The sequence below is a fragment of the Petromyzon marinus genome, chromosome 35 (assembly GCF_048934315.1).
Source record: "Petromyzon marinus isolate PM22_M1 ecotype Great Lakes invasive population chromosome 35, UKy_Petmar_22M1.pri1.0, whole genome shotgun sequence".
NCBI classification, from domain to species: Eukaryota; Metazoa; Chordata; class Hyperoartia; order Petromyzontiformes; family Petromyzontidae; genus Petromyzon; species Petromyzon marinus.
Genome location: NC_133701.1, coordinates 12237828 through 12254192, shown reverse-complemented (window position 1 = coordinate 12254192; position 16365 = coordinate 12237828). Strand labels below are relative to the sequence as shown.

At 43.8% G+C, this 16365-nt stretch overlaps 10 non-coding genes across 10 annotated transcripts; all 10 read left to right on the top strand.

Moving 5' to 3' along the window:
- Window positions 1–852: 852 nt before the first annotated feature.
- TRNAL-CAG (transfer RNA leucine (anticodon CAG)) lies at window positions 853–935 on the top strand. The gene has a single exon. It is a non-coding gene; the product is annotated as a tRNA-Leu (tRNA).
- A 1421-nt stretch (window positions 936–2356) lies between these two features.
- On the top strand, window positions 2357–2439 carry TRNAL-CAG (transfer RNA leucine (anticodon CAG)). Its single transcript has one exon. It is a non-coding gene; the product is annotated as a tRNA-Leu (tRNA).
- A 1424-nt stretch (window positions 2440–3863) lies between these two features.
- Window positions 3864–3946, top strand: TRNAL-CAG (transfer RNA leucine (anticodon CAG)). The gene has a single exon. It is a non-coding gene; the product is annotated as a tRNA-Leu (tRNA).
- Window positions 3947–5367: 1421 nt separating this feature from the next.
- On the top strand, window positions 5368–5450 carry TRNAL-CAG (transfer RNA leucine (anticodon CAG)). The gene has a single exon. It is a non-coding gene; the product is annotated as a tRNA-Leu (tRNA).
- A 1421-nt stretch (window positions 5451–6871) lies between these two features.
- Window positions 6872–6954, top strand: TRNAL-CAG (transfer RNA leucine (anticodon CAG)). Its single transcript has one exon. It is a non-coding gene; the product is annotated as a tRNA-Leu (tRNA).
- A 1438-nt stretch (window positions 6955–8392) lies between these two features.
- On the top strand, window positions 8393–8475 carry TRNAL-CAG (transfer RNA leucine (anticodon CAG)). The gene has a single exon. It is a non-coding gene; the product is annotated as a tRNA-Leu (tRNA).
- Window positions 8476–9859: 1384 nt separating this feature from the next.
- TRNAL-CAG (transfer RNA leucine (anticodon CAG)) lies at window positions 9860–9942 on the top strand. Its single transcript has one exon. It is a non-coding gene; the product is annotated as a tRNA-Leu (tRNA).
- A 1457-nt stretch (window positions 9943–11399) lies between these two features.
- On the top strand, window positions 11400–11482 carry TRNAL-CAG (transfer RNA leucine (anticodon CAG)). Its single transcript has one exon. It is a non-coding gene; the product is annotated as a tRNA-Leu (tRNA).
- Window positions 11483–12924: 1442 nt separating this feature from the next.
- Window positions 12925–13007, top strand: TRNAL-CAG (transfer RNA leucine (anticodon CAG)). Its single transcript has one exon. It is a non-coding gene; the product is annotated as a tRNA-Leu (tRNA).
- A 1440-nt stretch (window positions 13008–14447) lies between these two features.
- TRNAL-CAG (transfer RNA leucine (anticodon CAG)) lies at window positions 14448–14530 on the top strand. The gene has a single exon. It is a non-coding gene; the product is annotated as a tRNA-Leu (tRNA).
- Window positions 14531–16365: the final 1835 nt, after the last annotated feature.

Below are 16365 nucleotides of genomic sequence, written 5' to 3'. Positions count from 1 at the left end.
AAATATTGGAATTCCCTATTTCTCGGATCATGCGTCCGTCTAAACGACAACTAGTTTGTCAAAAAATGGTGGGTATTGTCTTGCTTGAATCACTTGTGATGAGGAAGTCTTCTTGCCTGTGTAGTGGAGTAGAAAGGTGTGTATTGTATGGAAACAGAGACAGTGCGGTTTATGTTGGGTCAGCCTGTTGTGAAGGCAATGTCATTGGGGTTCATGTTGGGTCAGCCTGTAACGAAGGCAAATACAGTGCAGGTAATGTTGGGACAATTAAGCTGGGAGAGCCAAGGACGTCTGTGATTGTTTGGTGCTGTCGCCGGGGCCGGAGAGGCGTCTGGAAGTCTGGCGAGAAGCAGGTGTACGATCACGCGGAGTGCCGTTGGGACGCGGACTAATTAATTGAGGCGTAATGATAGCGGGGATAAATTCGGGGGTCGGCAATTGGAGCGGGATTTTGAGTTTGGAGAGCTTGGAGTCAACAGGCAGAATTGAAGTGTGGAGAGTTTGAGAGAGAGAGTTTGAGAGACAGAGTTTGTAAGACGCTGGGTGCGAAGTCGCTGTGTGCGAAGACGCTGAGTGCGGAGTAAGTGAAGTAATCGTGGGGAATAGAGAGACAAAGGTGGCGAGCGAGTCGAGTGAAGCACAGCGAGCGAGCCGTGGCGACCTGGATACTGTAGAATGTGGAGGACATGCTGAGAGTTGTAGATAAAGCGGTGTTCGGAGAAAGACAGAAGTTGTCCGAGTGACATCGAACACGACACCTGGATAAATAATGAGAATGTATATTTCACACGAACCACGTGGATCGATTGCTGAGAATGGATTAAAATTATCCTATTGTGACACCATGCCACAGTCAGGATGGCCGAGCGGTCTAAGGCGCTGCGTTCAGGTCGCAGTCTCCCCTGGAGGCGTGGGTTCGAATCCCACTTCTGACAGAATGATGCTTTTGGTGAATTAACAACAATTTTGTAATTTCAATTAAACTTTGCTATCACAATAGAATTGAGAAATATTCGATAATGGAATTGGCAGGAAAGTATGGTGATATATAAATATGAGAAAAACAAAAGACACGCACAAAGAGTGATTGAGAGCATTACATATATTATGGAGGGAAACACAATGCAAAAAATCACGTTGGTATGCAAGGGACCGGCATTAAAAACACGTAAAATGAAAATTCATAACACTGCTATAACTACTATACGATCAATTGTCTTCCTGTTATAGGGCAGGTAAGATAGTGCTGCCCTTCTGGTGTGGATATGAAGTAACTTGATATTTTGTTAATCAGTTCTGTGATATATTTTTCCATGAACCATTGTCTCACATAGGCTGTAGGCCAGCCCTGCACGAAGTCGAATTGTACGCTTCATACCATGCATGACACTAGCAGTACAATTTCGATTAAATTTGGCGATAAGATGCAGCACTACCCTCAATTAAACATTACTAATAATCACTGCATTTCCTTGATGATTATTCTTCACGGATGTTTCTGAGTAAATATTGGAATTCCCTATTTCTCGGATCATGCGTCCGTCTAAACGACAACTAGTTTGTCAAAAAATGGTGGGTATTGTCTTGCTTGAATCACTTGTGATGAGGAAGTCTTCTTGCCTGTGTAGTGGAGTAGAAAGGTGTGTATTGTATGGAAACAGAGACAGTGCGGTTTATGTTGGGTCAGCCTGTTGTGAAGGCAATGTCATTGGGGTTCATGTTGGGTCAGCCTGTAACGAAGGCAAATACAGTGCAGGTAATGTTGGGACAATTAAGCTGGGAGAGCCAAGGACGTCTGTGATTGTTTGGTGCTGTCGCCGGGGCCGGAGAGGCGTCTGGAAGTCTGGCGAGAAGCAGGTGTATGATCACGCGGAGTGCCGTTGGGACGCGGACTAATTAATTGAGGCGTAATGATAGCGGGGATAAATTCGGGGGTCGGCAATTGGAGCGGGATTTTGAGTTTGGAGAGCTTGGAGTCAACAGGCAGAATTGAAGTGTGGAGAGTTTGAGAGAGAGAGTTTGAGAGACAGAGTTTGTAAGACGCTGGGTGTGAAGTCGCTGTGTGCGAAGACGCTGAGTGCGGAGTAAGTGAAGTAATCGTGGGGAATGGAGAGACAAAGGTGGCGAGCGAGTCGAGTGAAGCACAGCGAGCGAGCCGTGGCGACCTGGATACTGTAGAATGTGGAGGACATGCTGAGAGTTGTAGATAAAGCGGTGTTCGGAGAAAGACAGAAGTTGTCCGAGTGACATCGAACACTACACCTGGATAAATAATGAGAATGTATATTTCACACGAACCACGTGGATCGATTGCTGAGAATGGATTAAAATTATCCTATTGTGACACCATGCCACAGTCAGGATGGCCGAGCGGTCTAAGGCGCTGCGTTCAGGTCGCAGTCTCCCCTGGAGGCATGGGTTCGAATCCCACTTCTGACAGAATGATGCTTTTTGTGAATTAACAACAATTTTGTAATTTCAATTAAACTTTGCTATCACAATAGAATTGAGAAATATTCGATAATGGAATTGGCAGGAAAGTATGGTGATATATAAATATGAGAAAAACAAAAGACATGCACAAAGAGTGATTGAGAGCATTACATATATTATGGAGGGAAACACAATGCAAAAAATCACGTTGGTATGCAAGGGACCGGCATTAAAAACATGTAAAATGAAAATTCATAACACTGCTATAACTACTATACGACCAATTGTCTTCCTGTTATAGGGCAGGTAAGATAGTGCTGCCCTTCTGGTGTGGATATGAAGTAACTTGATGATATTTTGTTAATCAGTTCTGTGATATATTTTTCCATGAACCATTGTCTCACATAGGCTGTAGGCCAGCCCTGCACGAAGTCGAATTGTACGCTTCATACCATGCATGACACTAGCAGTACAATTTCGATTAAATTTGGCGATAAGATGCAGCACTACCCTCAATTAAACATTACTAATAATCACTGCATTTCCTTGATGATTATTCTTCACGGATGTTTCTGAGTAAATATTGGAATTCCCTATTTCTCGGATCATGCGTCCGTCTAAACGACAACTAGTTTGTCAAAAAATGGTGGGTATTGTCTTGCTTGAATCACTTGTGATGAGGAAGTCTTCTTGCCTGTGTAGTGGAGTAGAAAGGTGTGTATTGTATGGAAACAGAGACAGTGCGGTTTATGTTGGGTCAGCCTGTTGTGAAGGCAATGTCATTGGGGTTCATGTTGGGTCAGCCTGTAACGAAGGCAAATACAGTGCAGGTAATGTTGGGACAATTAAGCTGGGAGAGCCAAGGACGTCTGTGATTGTTTGGTGCTGTCGCCGGGGCCGGAGAGGCGTCTGGAAGTCTGGCGAGAACCAGGTGTACGATCACGCGGAGTGCCGTTGGGACGCGGACTAATTAATTGAGGCGTAATGATAGCGGGGATAAATTCGGGGGTCGGCAATTGGAGCGGGATTTTGAGTTTGGAGAGCTTGGAGTCAACAGGCAGAATTGAAGTGTGGAGAGTTTGAGAGAGAGAGTTTGAGAGACAGAGTTTGTAAGACGCTGGGTGCGAAGTCGCTGTGTGCGAAGACGCTGAGTGCGGAGTAAGTGAAGTAATCGTGGGGAATAGAGAGACAAAGGTGGCGAGCGAGTCGAGTGAAGCACAGCGAGCGAGCCGTGGCGACCTGGATACTGTAGAATGTGGAGGACATGCTGAGAGTTGTAGATAAAGCGGTGTTCGGAGAAAGACAGAAGTTGTCCGAGTGACATCGAACACGACACCTGGATAAATAATGAGAATGTATATTTCACACGAACCACGTGGATCGATTGCTGAGAATGGATTAAAATTATCCTATTGTGACACCATGCCACAGTCAGGATGGCCGAGCGGTCTAAGGCGCTGCGTTCAGGTCGCAGTCTCCCCTGGAGGCGTGGGTTCGAATCCCACTTCTGACAGAATGATGCTTTTTGTGAATTAACAACAATTTTGTAATTTCAATTAAACTTTGCTATCACAATAGAATTGAGAAATATTCGATAATGGAATTGGCAGGAAAGTATGGTGATATATAAATATGAGAAAAACAAAAGACACGCACAAAGAGTGATTGAGAGCATTACATATATTATGGAGGGAAACACAATGCAAAAAATCACGTTGGTATGCAAGGGACCGGCATTAAAAACACGTAAAATGAAAATTCATAACACTGCTATAACTACTATACGACCAATTGTCTTCCTGTTATAGGGCAGGTAAGATAGTGCTGCCCTTCTGGTGTGGATATGAAGTAACTTGATATTTTGTTAATCAGTTCTGTGATATATTTTTCCATGAACCATTGTCTCACATAGGCTGTAGGCCAGCCCTGCACGAAGTCGAATTGTACGCTTCATACCATGCATGACACTAGCAGTACAATTTCGATTAAATTTGGCGATAAGATGCAGCACTACCCTCAATTAAACATTACTAATAATCACTGCATTTCCTTGATGATTATTCTTCACGGATGTTTCTGAGTAAATATTGGAATTCCCTATTTCTCGGATCATGCGTCCGTCTAAACGACAACTAGTTTGTCAAAAAATGGTGGGTATTGTCTTGCTTGAATCACTTGTGATGAGGAAGTCTTCTTGCCTGTGTAGTGGAGTAGAAAGGTGTGTATTGTATGGAAACAGAGACAGTGCGGTTTATGTTGGGTCAGCCTGTTGTGAAGGCAATGTCATTGGGGTTCATGTTGGGTCAGCCTGTAACGAAGGCAAATACAGTGCAGGTAATGTTGGGACAATTAAGCTGGGAGAGCCAAGGACGTCTGTGATTGTTTGGTGCTGTCGCCGGGGCCGGAGAGGCGTCTGGAAGTCTGGCGAGAAGCAGGTGTACGATCACGCGGAGTGCCGTTGGGACGCGGACTAATTAATTGAGGCGTAATGATAGCGGGGATAAATTCGGGGGTCGGCAATTGGAGCGGGATTTTGAGTTTGGAGAGCTTGGAGTCAACAGGCAGAATTGAAGTGTGGAGAGTTTGAGAGAGAGAGTTTGAGAGACAGAGTTTGTAAGACGCTGGGTGCGAAGTCGCTGTGTGCGAAGACGCTGAGTGCGGAGTAAGTGAAGTAATCGTGGGGAATAGAGAGACAAAGGTGGCGAGCGAGTCGAGTGAAGCACAGCGAGCGAGCCGTGGCGACCTGGATACTGTAGAATGTGGAGGACATGCTGAGAGTTGTAGATAAAGCGGTGTTCGGAGAAAGACAGAAGTTGTCCGAGTGACATCGAACACTACACCTGGATAAATAATGAGAATGTATATTTCACACGAACCACGTGGATCGATTGCTGAGAATGGATTAAAATTATCCTATTGTGACACCATGGCACAGTCAGGATGGCCGAGCGGTCTAAGGCGCTGCGTTCAGGTCGCAGTCTCCCCTGGAGGCGTGGGTTCGAATCCCACTTCTGACAGAATGATGCTTTTGGTGAATTAACAACAATTTTGTAATTTCAATTAAACTTTGCTATCACAATAGAATTGAGAAATATTCGATAATGGAATTGGCAGGAAAGTATGGTGATATATAAATATGAGAAAAACAAAAGACACGCACAAAGAGTGATTGAGAGCATTACATATATTATGGAGGGAAACACAATGCAAAAAATCACGTTGGTATGCAAGGGACCGGCATTAAAAACACGTAAAATGAAAATTCATAACACTGCTATAACTACTATACGACCAATTGTCTTCCTGTTATAGGGCAGGTAAGATAGTGCTGCCCTTCTGGTGTGGATATGAAGTAACTTGATATTTTGTTAATCAGTTCTGTGATATATTTTTCCATGAACCATTGTCTCACATAGGCTGTAGGCCAGCCCTGCACGAAGTCGAATTGTACGCTTCATACCATGCATGACACTAGCAGTACAATTTCGATTAAATTTGGCGATAAGATGCAGCACTACCCTCAATTAAACATTACTAATAATCACTGCATTTCCTTGATGATTATTCTTCACGGATGTTTCTGAGTAAATATTGGAATTCCCTATTTCTCGGATCATGCGTCCGTCTAAACGACAACTAGTTTGTCAAAAAATGGTGGGTATTGTCTTGCTTGAATCACTTGTGATGAGGAAGTCTTCTTGCCTGTGTAGTGGAGTAGAAAGGTGTGTATTGTATGGAAACAGAGACAGTGCGGTTTATGTTGGGTCAGCCTGTTGTGAAGGCAATGTCATTGGGGTTCATGTTGGGTCAGCCTGTAACGAAGGCAAATACAGTGCAGGTAATGTTGGGACAATTAAGCTGGGAGAGCCAAGGACGTCTGTGATTGTTTGGTGCTGTCGCCGGGGCCGGAGAGGCGTCTGGAAGTCTGGCGAGAAGCAGGTGTACGATCACGCGGAGTGCCGTTGGGACGCGGACTAATTAATTGAGGCGTAATGATAGCGGGGATAAATTCGGGGGTCGGCAATTGGAGCGGGATTTTGAGTTTGGAGAGCTTGGAGTCAACAGGCAGAATTGAAGTGTGGAGAGTTTGAGAGAGAGAGTTTGAGAGACAGAGTTTGTAAGACGCTGGGTGCGAAGTCGCTGTGTGCGAAGACGCTGAGTGCGGAGTAAGTGAAGTAATCGTGGGGAATAGAGAGACAAAGGTGGCGAGCGAGTCGAGTGAAGCACAGCGAGCGAGCCGTGGCGACCTGGATACTGTAGAATGTGGAGGACATGCTGAGAGTTGTAGATAAAGCGGTGTTCGGAGAAAGACAGAAGTTGTCCGAGTGACATCGAACACTACACCTGGATAAATAATGAGAATGTATATTTCACACGAACCACGTGGATCGATTGCTGAGAATGGATTAAAATTATCCTATTGTGACACCATGCCACAGTCAGGATGGCCGAGCGGTCTAAGGCGCTGCGTTCAGGTCGCAGTCTCCCCTGGAGGTGTGGGTTCGAATCCCACTTCTGACAGAATGATGCTTTTTGTGAATTAACAACAATTTTGTAATTTCAATTAAACTTTGCTATCACAATAGAATTGAGAAATATTCGATAATGGAATTGGCAGGAAAGTATGGTGATATATAAATATGAGAAAAACAAAAGACACGCACAAAGAGTGATTGAGAGCATTACATATATTATGGAGGGAAACACAATGCAAAAAATCACGTTGGTATGCAAGGGACCGGCATTAAAAACACGTAAAATGAAAATTCATAACACTGCTATAACTACTATACGACCAATTGTCTTCCTGTTATAGGGCAGGTAAGATAGTGCTGCCCTTCTGGTGTGGATATGAAGTAACTTGATGATATTTTGTTAATCAGTTCTGTGATATATTTTTCCATGAACCATTGTCTCACATAGGCTGTAGGCCAGCCCTGCACGAAGTCGAATTGTACGCTTCATACCATGAATGACACTAGCAGTACAATTTCGATTAAATTTGGCGATAAGATGCAGCACTACCCTCAATTAAACATTACTAATAATCACTGCATTTCCTTGATGATTATTCTTCACGGATGTTTCTGAGTAAATATTGGAATTCCCTATTTCTCGGATCATGTGTCCGTCTAAACGACAACTAGTTTGTCAAAAAATGGTAGGTGTTGTCTTGCTTGAATCACTTGTGATGAGGAAGTCTTCTTGCCTGTGTAGTGGAGTAGAAAGGTGCGTATTGCATGGAAACAGAGACTGCGGTTTATGTTGGGTCAGCCTGTTGTGAAGGCAATGTCATTGGGGTTCATGTTGGGTCAGCCTGTAACGAAGGCAAATACAGTGCAGGTAATGTTGGGACAATTAAGCTGGGAGAGCCAAGGACGGCTGTGATTGTTTGGGGCTGTTGCCGGGGCCGGAGAGGCGTCTGGAAGTCTGGCGAGAAGCAGGTGTACGATCACGCGGAGTGCCGTTGGGACGCAGACTAATTAATTAAGGCGTAATGATAGCGGGGATAAATTGGGGGGTCGGCAATTGGAACGGGATTTTGAGTTTGGAGAGCTTGGAGTCAACAGGCAGAATTGAAGTGTGGAGAGTTTGAGAGCGAGAGTTTTGAGAGACAGAGTTTGTAAGACGCTGTGAGCGAAGACGCTGTGTGCGAAGTCGCTGTGTGCGAAGACGCTGAGTGCGGAGTAAGTGAAGTAATCGTGGGGAATGGAGAGACAAAGGTGGCGAGCGAGTCGAGTGAAGCACGGCGAGCGAGCCGTGGCGACCTGGATACTGTAGAATGTGGAGGACATGCTGAGAGTTGTAGATAAAGCGGTGTTCGGAGAAAGACAGAAGTTGTCCGAGTGACATCGAACACGACACCTGGATAAATAATGAGAATGTATATTTCACACGAACCACGTCGATCGATTGCTGAGAATGGATTAAAATTATCCTATTGTGACACCATGCCACAGTCAGGATGGCCGAGCGGTCTAAGGCGCTGCGTTCAGGTTGCAGTCTCCCCTGGAGGCGTGGGTTCGAATCCCACTTCTGACAGAATGATGCTCTTTTGTGAATTAACAACAATTTTGTGATTTTAATTAAACTTTGCTATCACAATAGAATTGAGAAATATTCGATAATGGAAGTTGGCAGGAAAGTATGGTGAAATATAAATATGAGAGAAACAAAAGACACGCACAAAGAATGATTGAGAGCATTACATATATTATGGAGGGAAACACAATGCAAAAAATCATGTTGGTTTGCAAGGCAATGGCATTAAAAACATGTAAAATGAAAATTTATAACACGGCTATGACTACTATACGACCAATTGTCTTCCTGTTATAGGGCAGGTAAGATAGTGCTGCCCTTCTGGTGTGGATATGAAGTAACTTGATGATATTTTGTTAATCAGTTCTGTGATATATTTTTCCATGAACCATTGTCTCACATAGGCTGTAGGCCAGCCCTGCACGAAGTCGAATTGTACGCTTCATACCATGCATGACACTAGCAGTACAATTTCGATTAAATTTGGCGATAAGATGCAGCACTACCCTCAATTAAACATTACTAATAATCACTGCATTTCCTTGATGATTATTCTTCACGGATGTTTCTGAGTAAATATTGGAATTCCCTATTTCTAGGATCATGCGTCCGTCTAAACGACAACTAGTTTGTCAACAAATGATGGGTATTGTCTTGCTTGAATCACTTGTGATGAGGAAGTCTTCTTGCCTGTGTAGTGGAGTAGAAAGGTGCGTATTGTATGGAAACAGAGACAGTGCGGTTTATGTTGGGTCAGCCTGTAACGAAGGCAAATACAGTGCAGGTAATGTTGGGACAATTAAGCTGGGAGAGCCAAGGACGTCTGTGATTGTTTGGTGCTGTCGCCGGGGCCGGAGAGGCGTCTGGAAGTCTGGTGAGAAGCAGGTGTACGATCACGCGGAGTGCCGTTGGGACGCGGACTAATTAATTGAGGCGTAATGATAGCGGGGATAAATTGGGGGGTCGGCAATTGGAGCGGGATTTTGAGTTTGGAGAGCTTGGAGTCAACAGGCAGAATTGAAGTGTGGAGAGTTTGAGAGAGAGAGTTTGAGAGACAGAGTTTGTAAGACGCTGTGTGCGAAGTCGCTGTGTGCGAAGACGCTGAGTGCGGAGTAAGGGAAGTAATCGTGGGGAATGGAGAGACAAAGGTGGCGAACGAGTCGAGTGAAGCACGGCAAGCGAACCGTGGCGACCTGGATACCGTAGAATGTGGAGGATATGCTGAGAGTTGTAGATAAAGCGGTGTTTAGAGAAAGACAGAAGTTGTCCGAGTGACATCGAACACGACACCTTTATAAATAATGAGAATGTATATTTCACACGAACCACGTGGATCGATTGCTGAGAATGGATTAAAATTATCCTATTGTGACACCATGCCACAGTCAGGATGGCCGAGCGGTCTAAGGCGTTGCGTTCAGGTCGCAGCCTCCCCTGGAGGCGTGGGTTCGAATCCCACTTCTGACAGAATGATGCTCTTTTGTGAATTAACAACAATTTTGTAATTTCAATTAAACTTTGCTATCACAATAGAATTGAGAAATATTCGATAATGGAATTGGCAGGAAAGTATGGTGATATATAAATATGAGAAAAACAAAAGACACGCACAAAGAGTGATTGAGAGCATTACATATATTATGGAGGGAAACAAAATGCAAAAAATCACGTTGGTATGCAAGGGACCGGCATTAAAAACATGTAAAATGAAAATTTATAACATGGCTATGACTACTATACGACCAATTGTCATCCTGTAATAGGTCAGGTAAGATAGTGCTGCCCTTCTGGTGTGGATATGAAGTAACTTGATGATATTTTGTTAATCAGTTTTGTGATATATTTTTCCATGAACCATTGTCTCACATAGGCTGTAGGCCAGCCCTGCACGAAGTCGAATTGTACGCTTCATACCATGCATGACACTAGCAGTACAATTTCGATTAAATTTGGCGATAAGATGCAGCACTACCCTCAATTAAACATTACTCATAATCACTGCATTTCCTTGATGAAATGCATCTTGGCTATGATTATTCTTCACGGATGTTTCTGAGTAAATATTGGAATTCCCTATTTCTCGGATCATGTGTCCGTCTAAACGACAACTAGTTTGTCAAAAAATGGTAGGTGTTGTCTTGCTTGAATCACTTGTGATGAGGAAGTCTTCTTGCCTGTGTAGTGGAGTAGAAAGGTGCGTATTGCATGGAAACAGAGACTGCGGTTTATGTTGGGTCAGCCTGTTGTGAAGGCAATGTCATTGGGGTTCATGTTGGGTCAGCCTGTAACGAAGGCAAATACAGTGCAGGTAATGTTGGGACAATTAAGCTGGGAGAGCCAAGGACGGCTGTGATTGTTTGGGGCTGTTGCCGGGGCCGGAGAGGCGTCTGGAAGTCTGGCGAGAAGCAGGTGTACGATCACGCGGAGTGCCGTTGGGACGCAGACTAATTAATTAAGGCGTAATGATAGCGGGGATAAATTGGGGGGTCGGCAATTGGAACGGGATTTTGAGTTTGGAGAGCTTGGAGTCAACAGGCAGAATTGAAGTGTGGAGAGTTTGAGAGCGAGAGTTTTGAGAGACAGAGTTTGTAAGACGCTGTGAGCGAAGACGCTGTGTACGAAGTCGCTGTGTGCGAAGACGCTGAGTGCGGAGTAAGTGAAGTAATCGTGGGGAATGGAGAGACAAAGGTGGCGAGCGAGTCGAGTGAAGCACGGCGAGCGAGCCGTGGCGACCTGGATACTGTAGAATGTGGAGGACATGCTGAGAGTTGTAGATAAAGCGGTGTTCGGAGAAAGACAGAAGTTGTCCGAGTGACATCGAACACGACACCTGGATAAATAATGAGAATGTATATTTCACACGAACCACGTGGATCGATTGCTGAGAATGGATTAAAATTATCCTATTGTGACACCATGCCACAGTCAGGATGGCCGAGCGGTCTAAGGCGCAGCGTTCAGGTCGCAGTCTCCCCTGGAGGCGTGGGTTCGAATCCCACTTCTGACAGAATGATGCTCTTTTGTGAATTAACAACAATTTTGTGATTTCCATTAAACTTTGCTATCACAATAGAATTGAGAAATATTCGGTAATGGAAGTTGGCAGGAAAGTATGGTGAAATATAAATATGAGAGAAACAAAAGACATGCACAAAGAGTGTCTTGAGAGCATTACATATATTATGGAGGGAAACACAATGCAAAAAAGCATGTTGGTTTGCAAGGGAATGGCATTAAAAACATGTAAAATGAAAATTTATAACACGGCTATGACTACTATACGACCAATTGTCTTCCTGTTATAGGGCAGGTAAGATAGTGCTGCCCTTCTGGTGTGGATATGAAGTAACTTGATGATATTTTGTTAATCAGTTCTGTGATATATTTTTCCATGAACCATTGTCTCACACAGGCTGTAGGCCAGCCCTGCACGAAGTCGAATTGTACGCTTCATACCATGCATGACACTAGCAGTACAATTTCGATTAAATTTGGCGATAAGATGCAGCACTACCCTCAATTAAACATTACTAATAATCACTGCATTTCCTTGATGATTATTCTTCACGGATGTTTCTGAGTAAATATTGGAATTCCCTATTTCTAGGATCATGCGTCCGTCTAAACGACAACTAGTTTGTCAACAAATGGTGGGTATTGTCTTGCTTGAATCACTTGTGATGAGGAAGTCTTCTTGCCTGTGTAGTGGAGTAGAAAGGTGCGTATTGTATGGAAACAGAGACAGTGCGGTTTATGTTGGGTCAGCCTGTTGTGAAGGCAATGTCATTGGGGTTCATGTTGGGTCAGCCTGTAACGAAGGCAAATACAGTGCAGGTAATGTTGGGACAATTAAGCTGGGAGAGCCAAGGACGTCTGTGATTGTTTGGTGCTGTCGCCGGGGCCGGAGAGGCGTCTGGAAGTCTGGCGAGAAGCAGGTGTACGATCACGCGGAGTGCCTTTGGGACGCGGACTAATTAATTAAGGCGTAATGATAGCGGGGATAAATTGGGGGGTCGGCAATTGGAGCGGGATTTTGAGTTTGGAGAGCTTGGAGTCAACAGGCAGAATTGAAGTGTGGAGAGTTTGAGAGAGAGAGTTTGAGAGACAGAGTTTGTAAGACGCTGTGTGCGAAGTCGCTGTGTGCGATGTCGCTGTGTGCGAAGACGCTGAGTGCGGAGTAAGGGAAGTAATCGTGGGGAATGCAGAGACAAAGGTGGCGAACGAGTCGAGTGAAGCACGGCGAGCGAGCCGTGGCGACCTGGATACCGTAGAATGTGGAGGATATGCTGAGAGTTGTAGATAAAGCGGTGTTTAGAGAAAGACAGAAGTTGTCCGAGTGACATCGAACACGACACCTTTATAAATAATGAGAATGTATATTTCACACGAACCACGTGGATCGATTGCTGAGAATGGATTAAAATTATCCTATTGTGACACCATGCCACAGTCAGGATGGCCGAGTGGTCTAAGGCGCTGCGTTCAGGTCGCAGTCTCCCCTGGAGGCGTGGGTTCGAATCCCACTTCTGACAGAATGATGCTCTTTTGTGAATTAACAACAATTTTGTAATTTCAATTAAACTTTGCCATCACAATAGAATTGAGAAATATTCGATAATGGAATTGGCAGGAAAGTATGGTGAAATATAAATATGAGAGAAACAAAAGACACGCACAAAGAATGATTGAGAGCATTACATATATTATGGAGGGAAACACAATGCAAAAAATCATGTTGGTTTGCAAGGCAATGGCATTAAAAACATGTAAAATGAAAATTTATAACACGGCTATGACTACTATACGACCAATTGTCTTCCTGTTATAGGGCAGGTAAGATAGTGCTGCCCTTCTGGTGTGGATATGAAGTAACTTGATGATATTTTGTTAATCAGTTCTGTGATATATTTTTCCATGAACCATTGTCTCACATAGGCTGTAGGCCAGCCCTGCACGAAGTCGAATTGTACGCTTCATACCATGCATGACACTAGCAGTACAATTTCGATTAAATTTGGCGATAAGATGCAGCACTACCCTCAATTAAACATTACTCATAATCACTGCATTTCCTTGATGATTATTCTTCACGGATGTTTCTGAGTAAATATTGGAATTCCCTATTTCTCGGATCATGCGTCCGTCTAAACGACAACTAGTTTGTCAAAAAATGGTGGGTATTGTCTTGCTTGAATCACTTGTGATGAGGAAGTCTTCTTGCCTGTGTAGTGGAGTAGAAAGGTGCGTATTGTATGGAAACAGAGACAGTGCGGTTTATGTTGGGTCAGCCTGTTGTGAAGGCAATGTCATTGGGGTTCATGTTGGGTCAGCCTGTAACGAAGGCAAATACAGTGCAGGTAATGTTGGGACAATTAAGCTGGGAGAGCCAAGGACGTCTGTGATTGTTTGGTGCTGTCGCCGGGGCCGGAGAGGCGTCTGGAAGTCTGGCGAGAAGCAGGTGTACGATCACGCGGAGTGCCTTTGGGACGCGGACTAATTAATTAAGGCGTAATGATAGCGGGGATAAATTGGGGGGTCGGCAATTGGAGCGGGATTTTGAGTTTGGAGAGCTTGGAGTCAACAGGCAGAATTGAAGTGTGGAGAGTTTGAGAGAGAGAGTTTGAGAGACAGAGTTTGTAAGACGCTGTGTGCGAAGTCGCTGTGTGCGATGTCGCTGTGTGCGAAGACGCTGAGTGCGGAGTAAGGGAAGTAATCGTGGGGAATGCAGAGACAAAGGTGGCGAACGAGTCGAGTGAAGCACGGCGAGCGAGCCGTGGCGACCTGGATACCGTAGAATGTGGAGGATATGCTGAGAGTTGTAGATAAAGCGGTGTTTAGAGAAAGACAGAAGTTGTCCGAGTGACATCGAACACGACACCTTTATAAATAATGAGAATGTATATTTCACACGAACCACGTGGATCGATTGCTGAGAATGGATTAAAATTATCCTATTGTGACACCATGCCACAGTCAGGATGGCCGAGCGGTCTAAGGCGCTGCGTTCAGGTCGCAGTCTCCCCTGGAGGCGTGGGTTCGAATCCCACTTCTGACAGAATGATGCTCTTTTGTGAATTAACAACAATTTTGTAATTTCAATTAAACTTTGCCATCACAATAGAATTGAGAAATATTCGATAATGGAATTGGCAGGAAAGTATGGTGAAATATAAATATGAGAGAAACAAAAGACACGCACAAAGAATGATTGAGAGCATTACATATATTATGGAGGGAAACACAATGCAAAAAATCATGTTGGTTTGCAAGGCAATGGCATTAAAAACATGTAAAATGAAAATTTATAACACGGCTATGACTACTATACGACCAATTGTCTTCCTGTTATAGGGCAGGTAAGATAGTGCTGCCCTTCTGGTGTGGATATGAAGTAACTTGATGATATTTTGTTAATCAGTTCTGTGATATATTTTTCCATGAACCATTGTCTCACATAGGCTGTAGGCCAGCCCTGCACGAAGTCGAATTGTACGCTTCATACCATGCATGACACTAGCAGTACAATTTCGATTAAATTTGGCGATAAGATGCAGCACAGACAGACATTACTCATAATCACTGCATTTCCTTGATGAAATGCATCTTGGCTATGATTATTCTTCACGGATGTTTCTGAGTAAATATTCCCTATTTCTCGGATCATGTGTCCGTCTAAACGACAACTAGTTTAAATTTCGATTTAAAGCTTTCGTGACTGCAATGATTCATCTTCTTTGGTTCTTTCGGTAAAGTCACGTAGAATGAGAATAAAATAATAAATTGATAAAATAAAATAACACAATAATATTCTCACGACGTTTCGGCCACAACACAAGCGGCCTTCATCAGGTGAAGGGGGCGAAACTGTCTGGTAGGACAGCGCTGGAGTGAGAGAGCCACGTTCAGATCACGGCTTTTAAGCTGTGTGAGAGGAACAAAGAGCCTTGACAAAGGAATTAGCATAAAATTTAGCATTGAAATGGCTGAATGATTAGCTTGTGACTGGTCACAGAAATAGCTATGTTAAAAGTTAAAGCATACACATCCGCAGAGGCACCCATTGTTAAAAGAAATTAGCATAGAATTTAGCATTGAAATAGCTAAGTTAAGGCATACACATCCGCAGAGGCACCCCTTGACAATGGAATTAGCATAGAATTTAGCATTGAAATAGCTGAGTGATTCGCTTGTAACTGCTACAGAAATAGCTACGTTGAAGTCAGAGCATACACATTCACCGAGGCACTTAGTACAAATCAAACAGGAGAATTTAGCATTGAAATAACTAGGCGAATTTAGCATTGAAATAACTGAGTGATTTGCTAGTGACTGGTCACAGAAATGACTACACATCTGAGCTATTCACAGTACTATATAGTGAACCAATAAAAACTAAAATATAAATTACCTTCATGTTATCAATAAACTCTGTATTCTCCAATCAGCTAAGCTACCAACAATAAGTCGTTATATATCACAATGCTATATGGCGAAAAAATGGGTGGATTCTTACCCTCAAATTTCCGCACCACGGATAGCTACGGGCCCCGTTCAGACGGACGAGTTCGTCCATGGTCGGAACAGAGGAGGGGGAGAGAGACAGCTGCGAGGCCCTAGTATACTCCATGTTGTAAACCATACCATTAACCGTGGTGTGAGAGGTATTAAGAGGCAATACTGGCGAAAGAGCTGCGGTCTGAAGGTCATCGTAAAAATACAATTAATTAAGAACAGAAATGATTTAACACATCTTTCCAGTGGTTACTAAGCCTGATCCATCTTCTCGGTTGAAATTGACTCTGTGCTTGTATATGTGAATGGCCTCATGAACGAATCTCTCATGGTAGCCGGTTGGTTTGCAAAGAACCTCCGTCTTGGAGAAGTCAATGT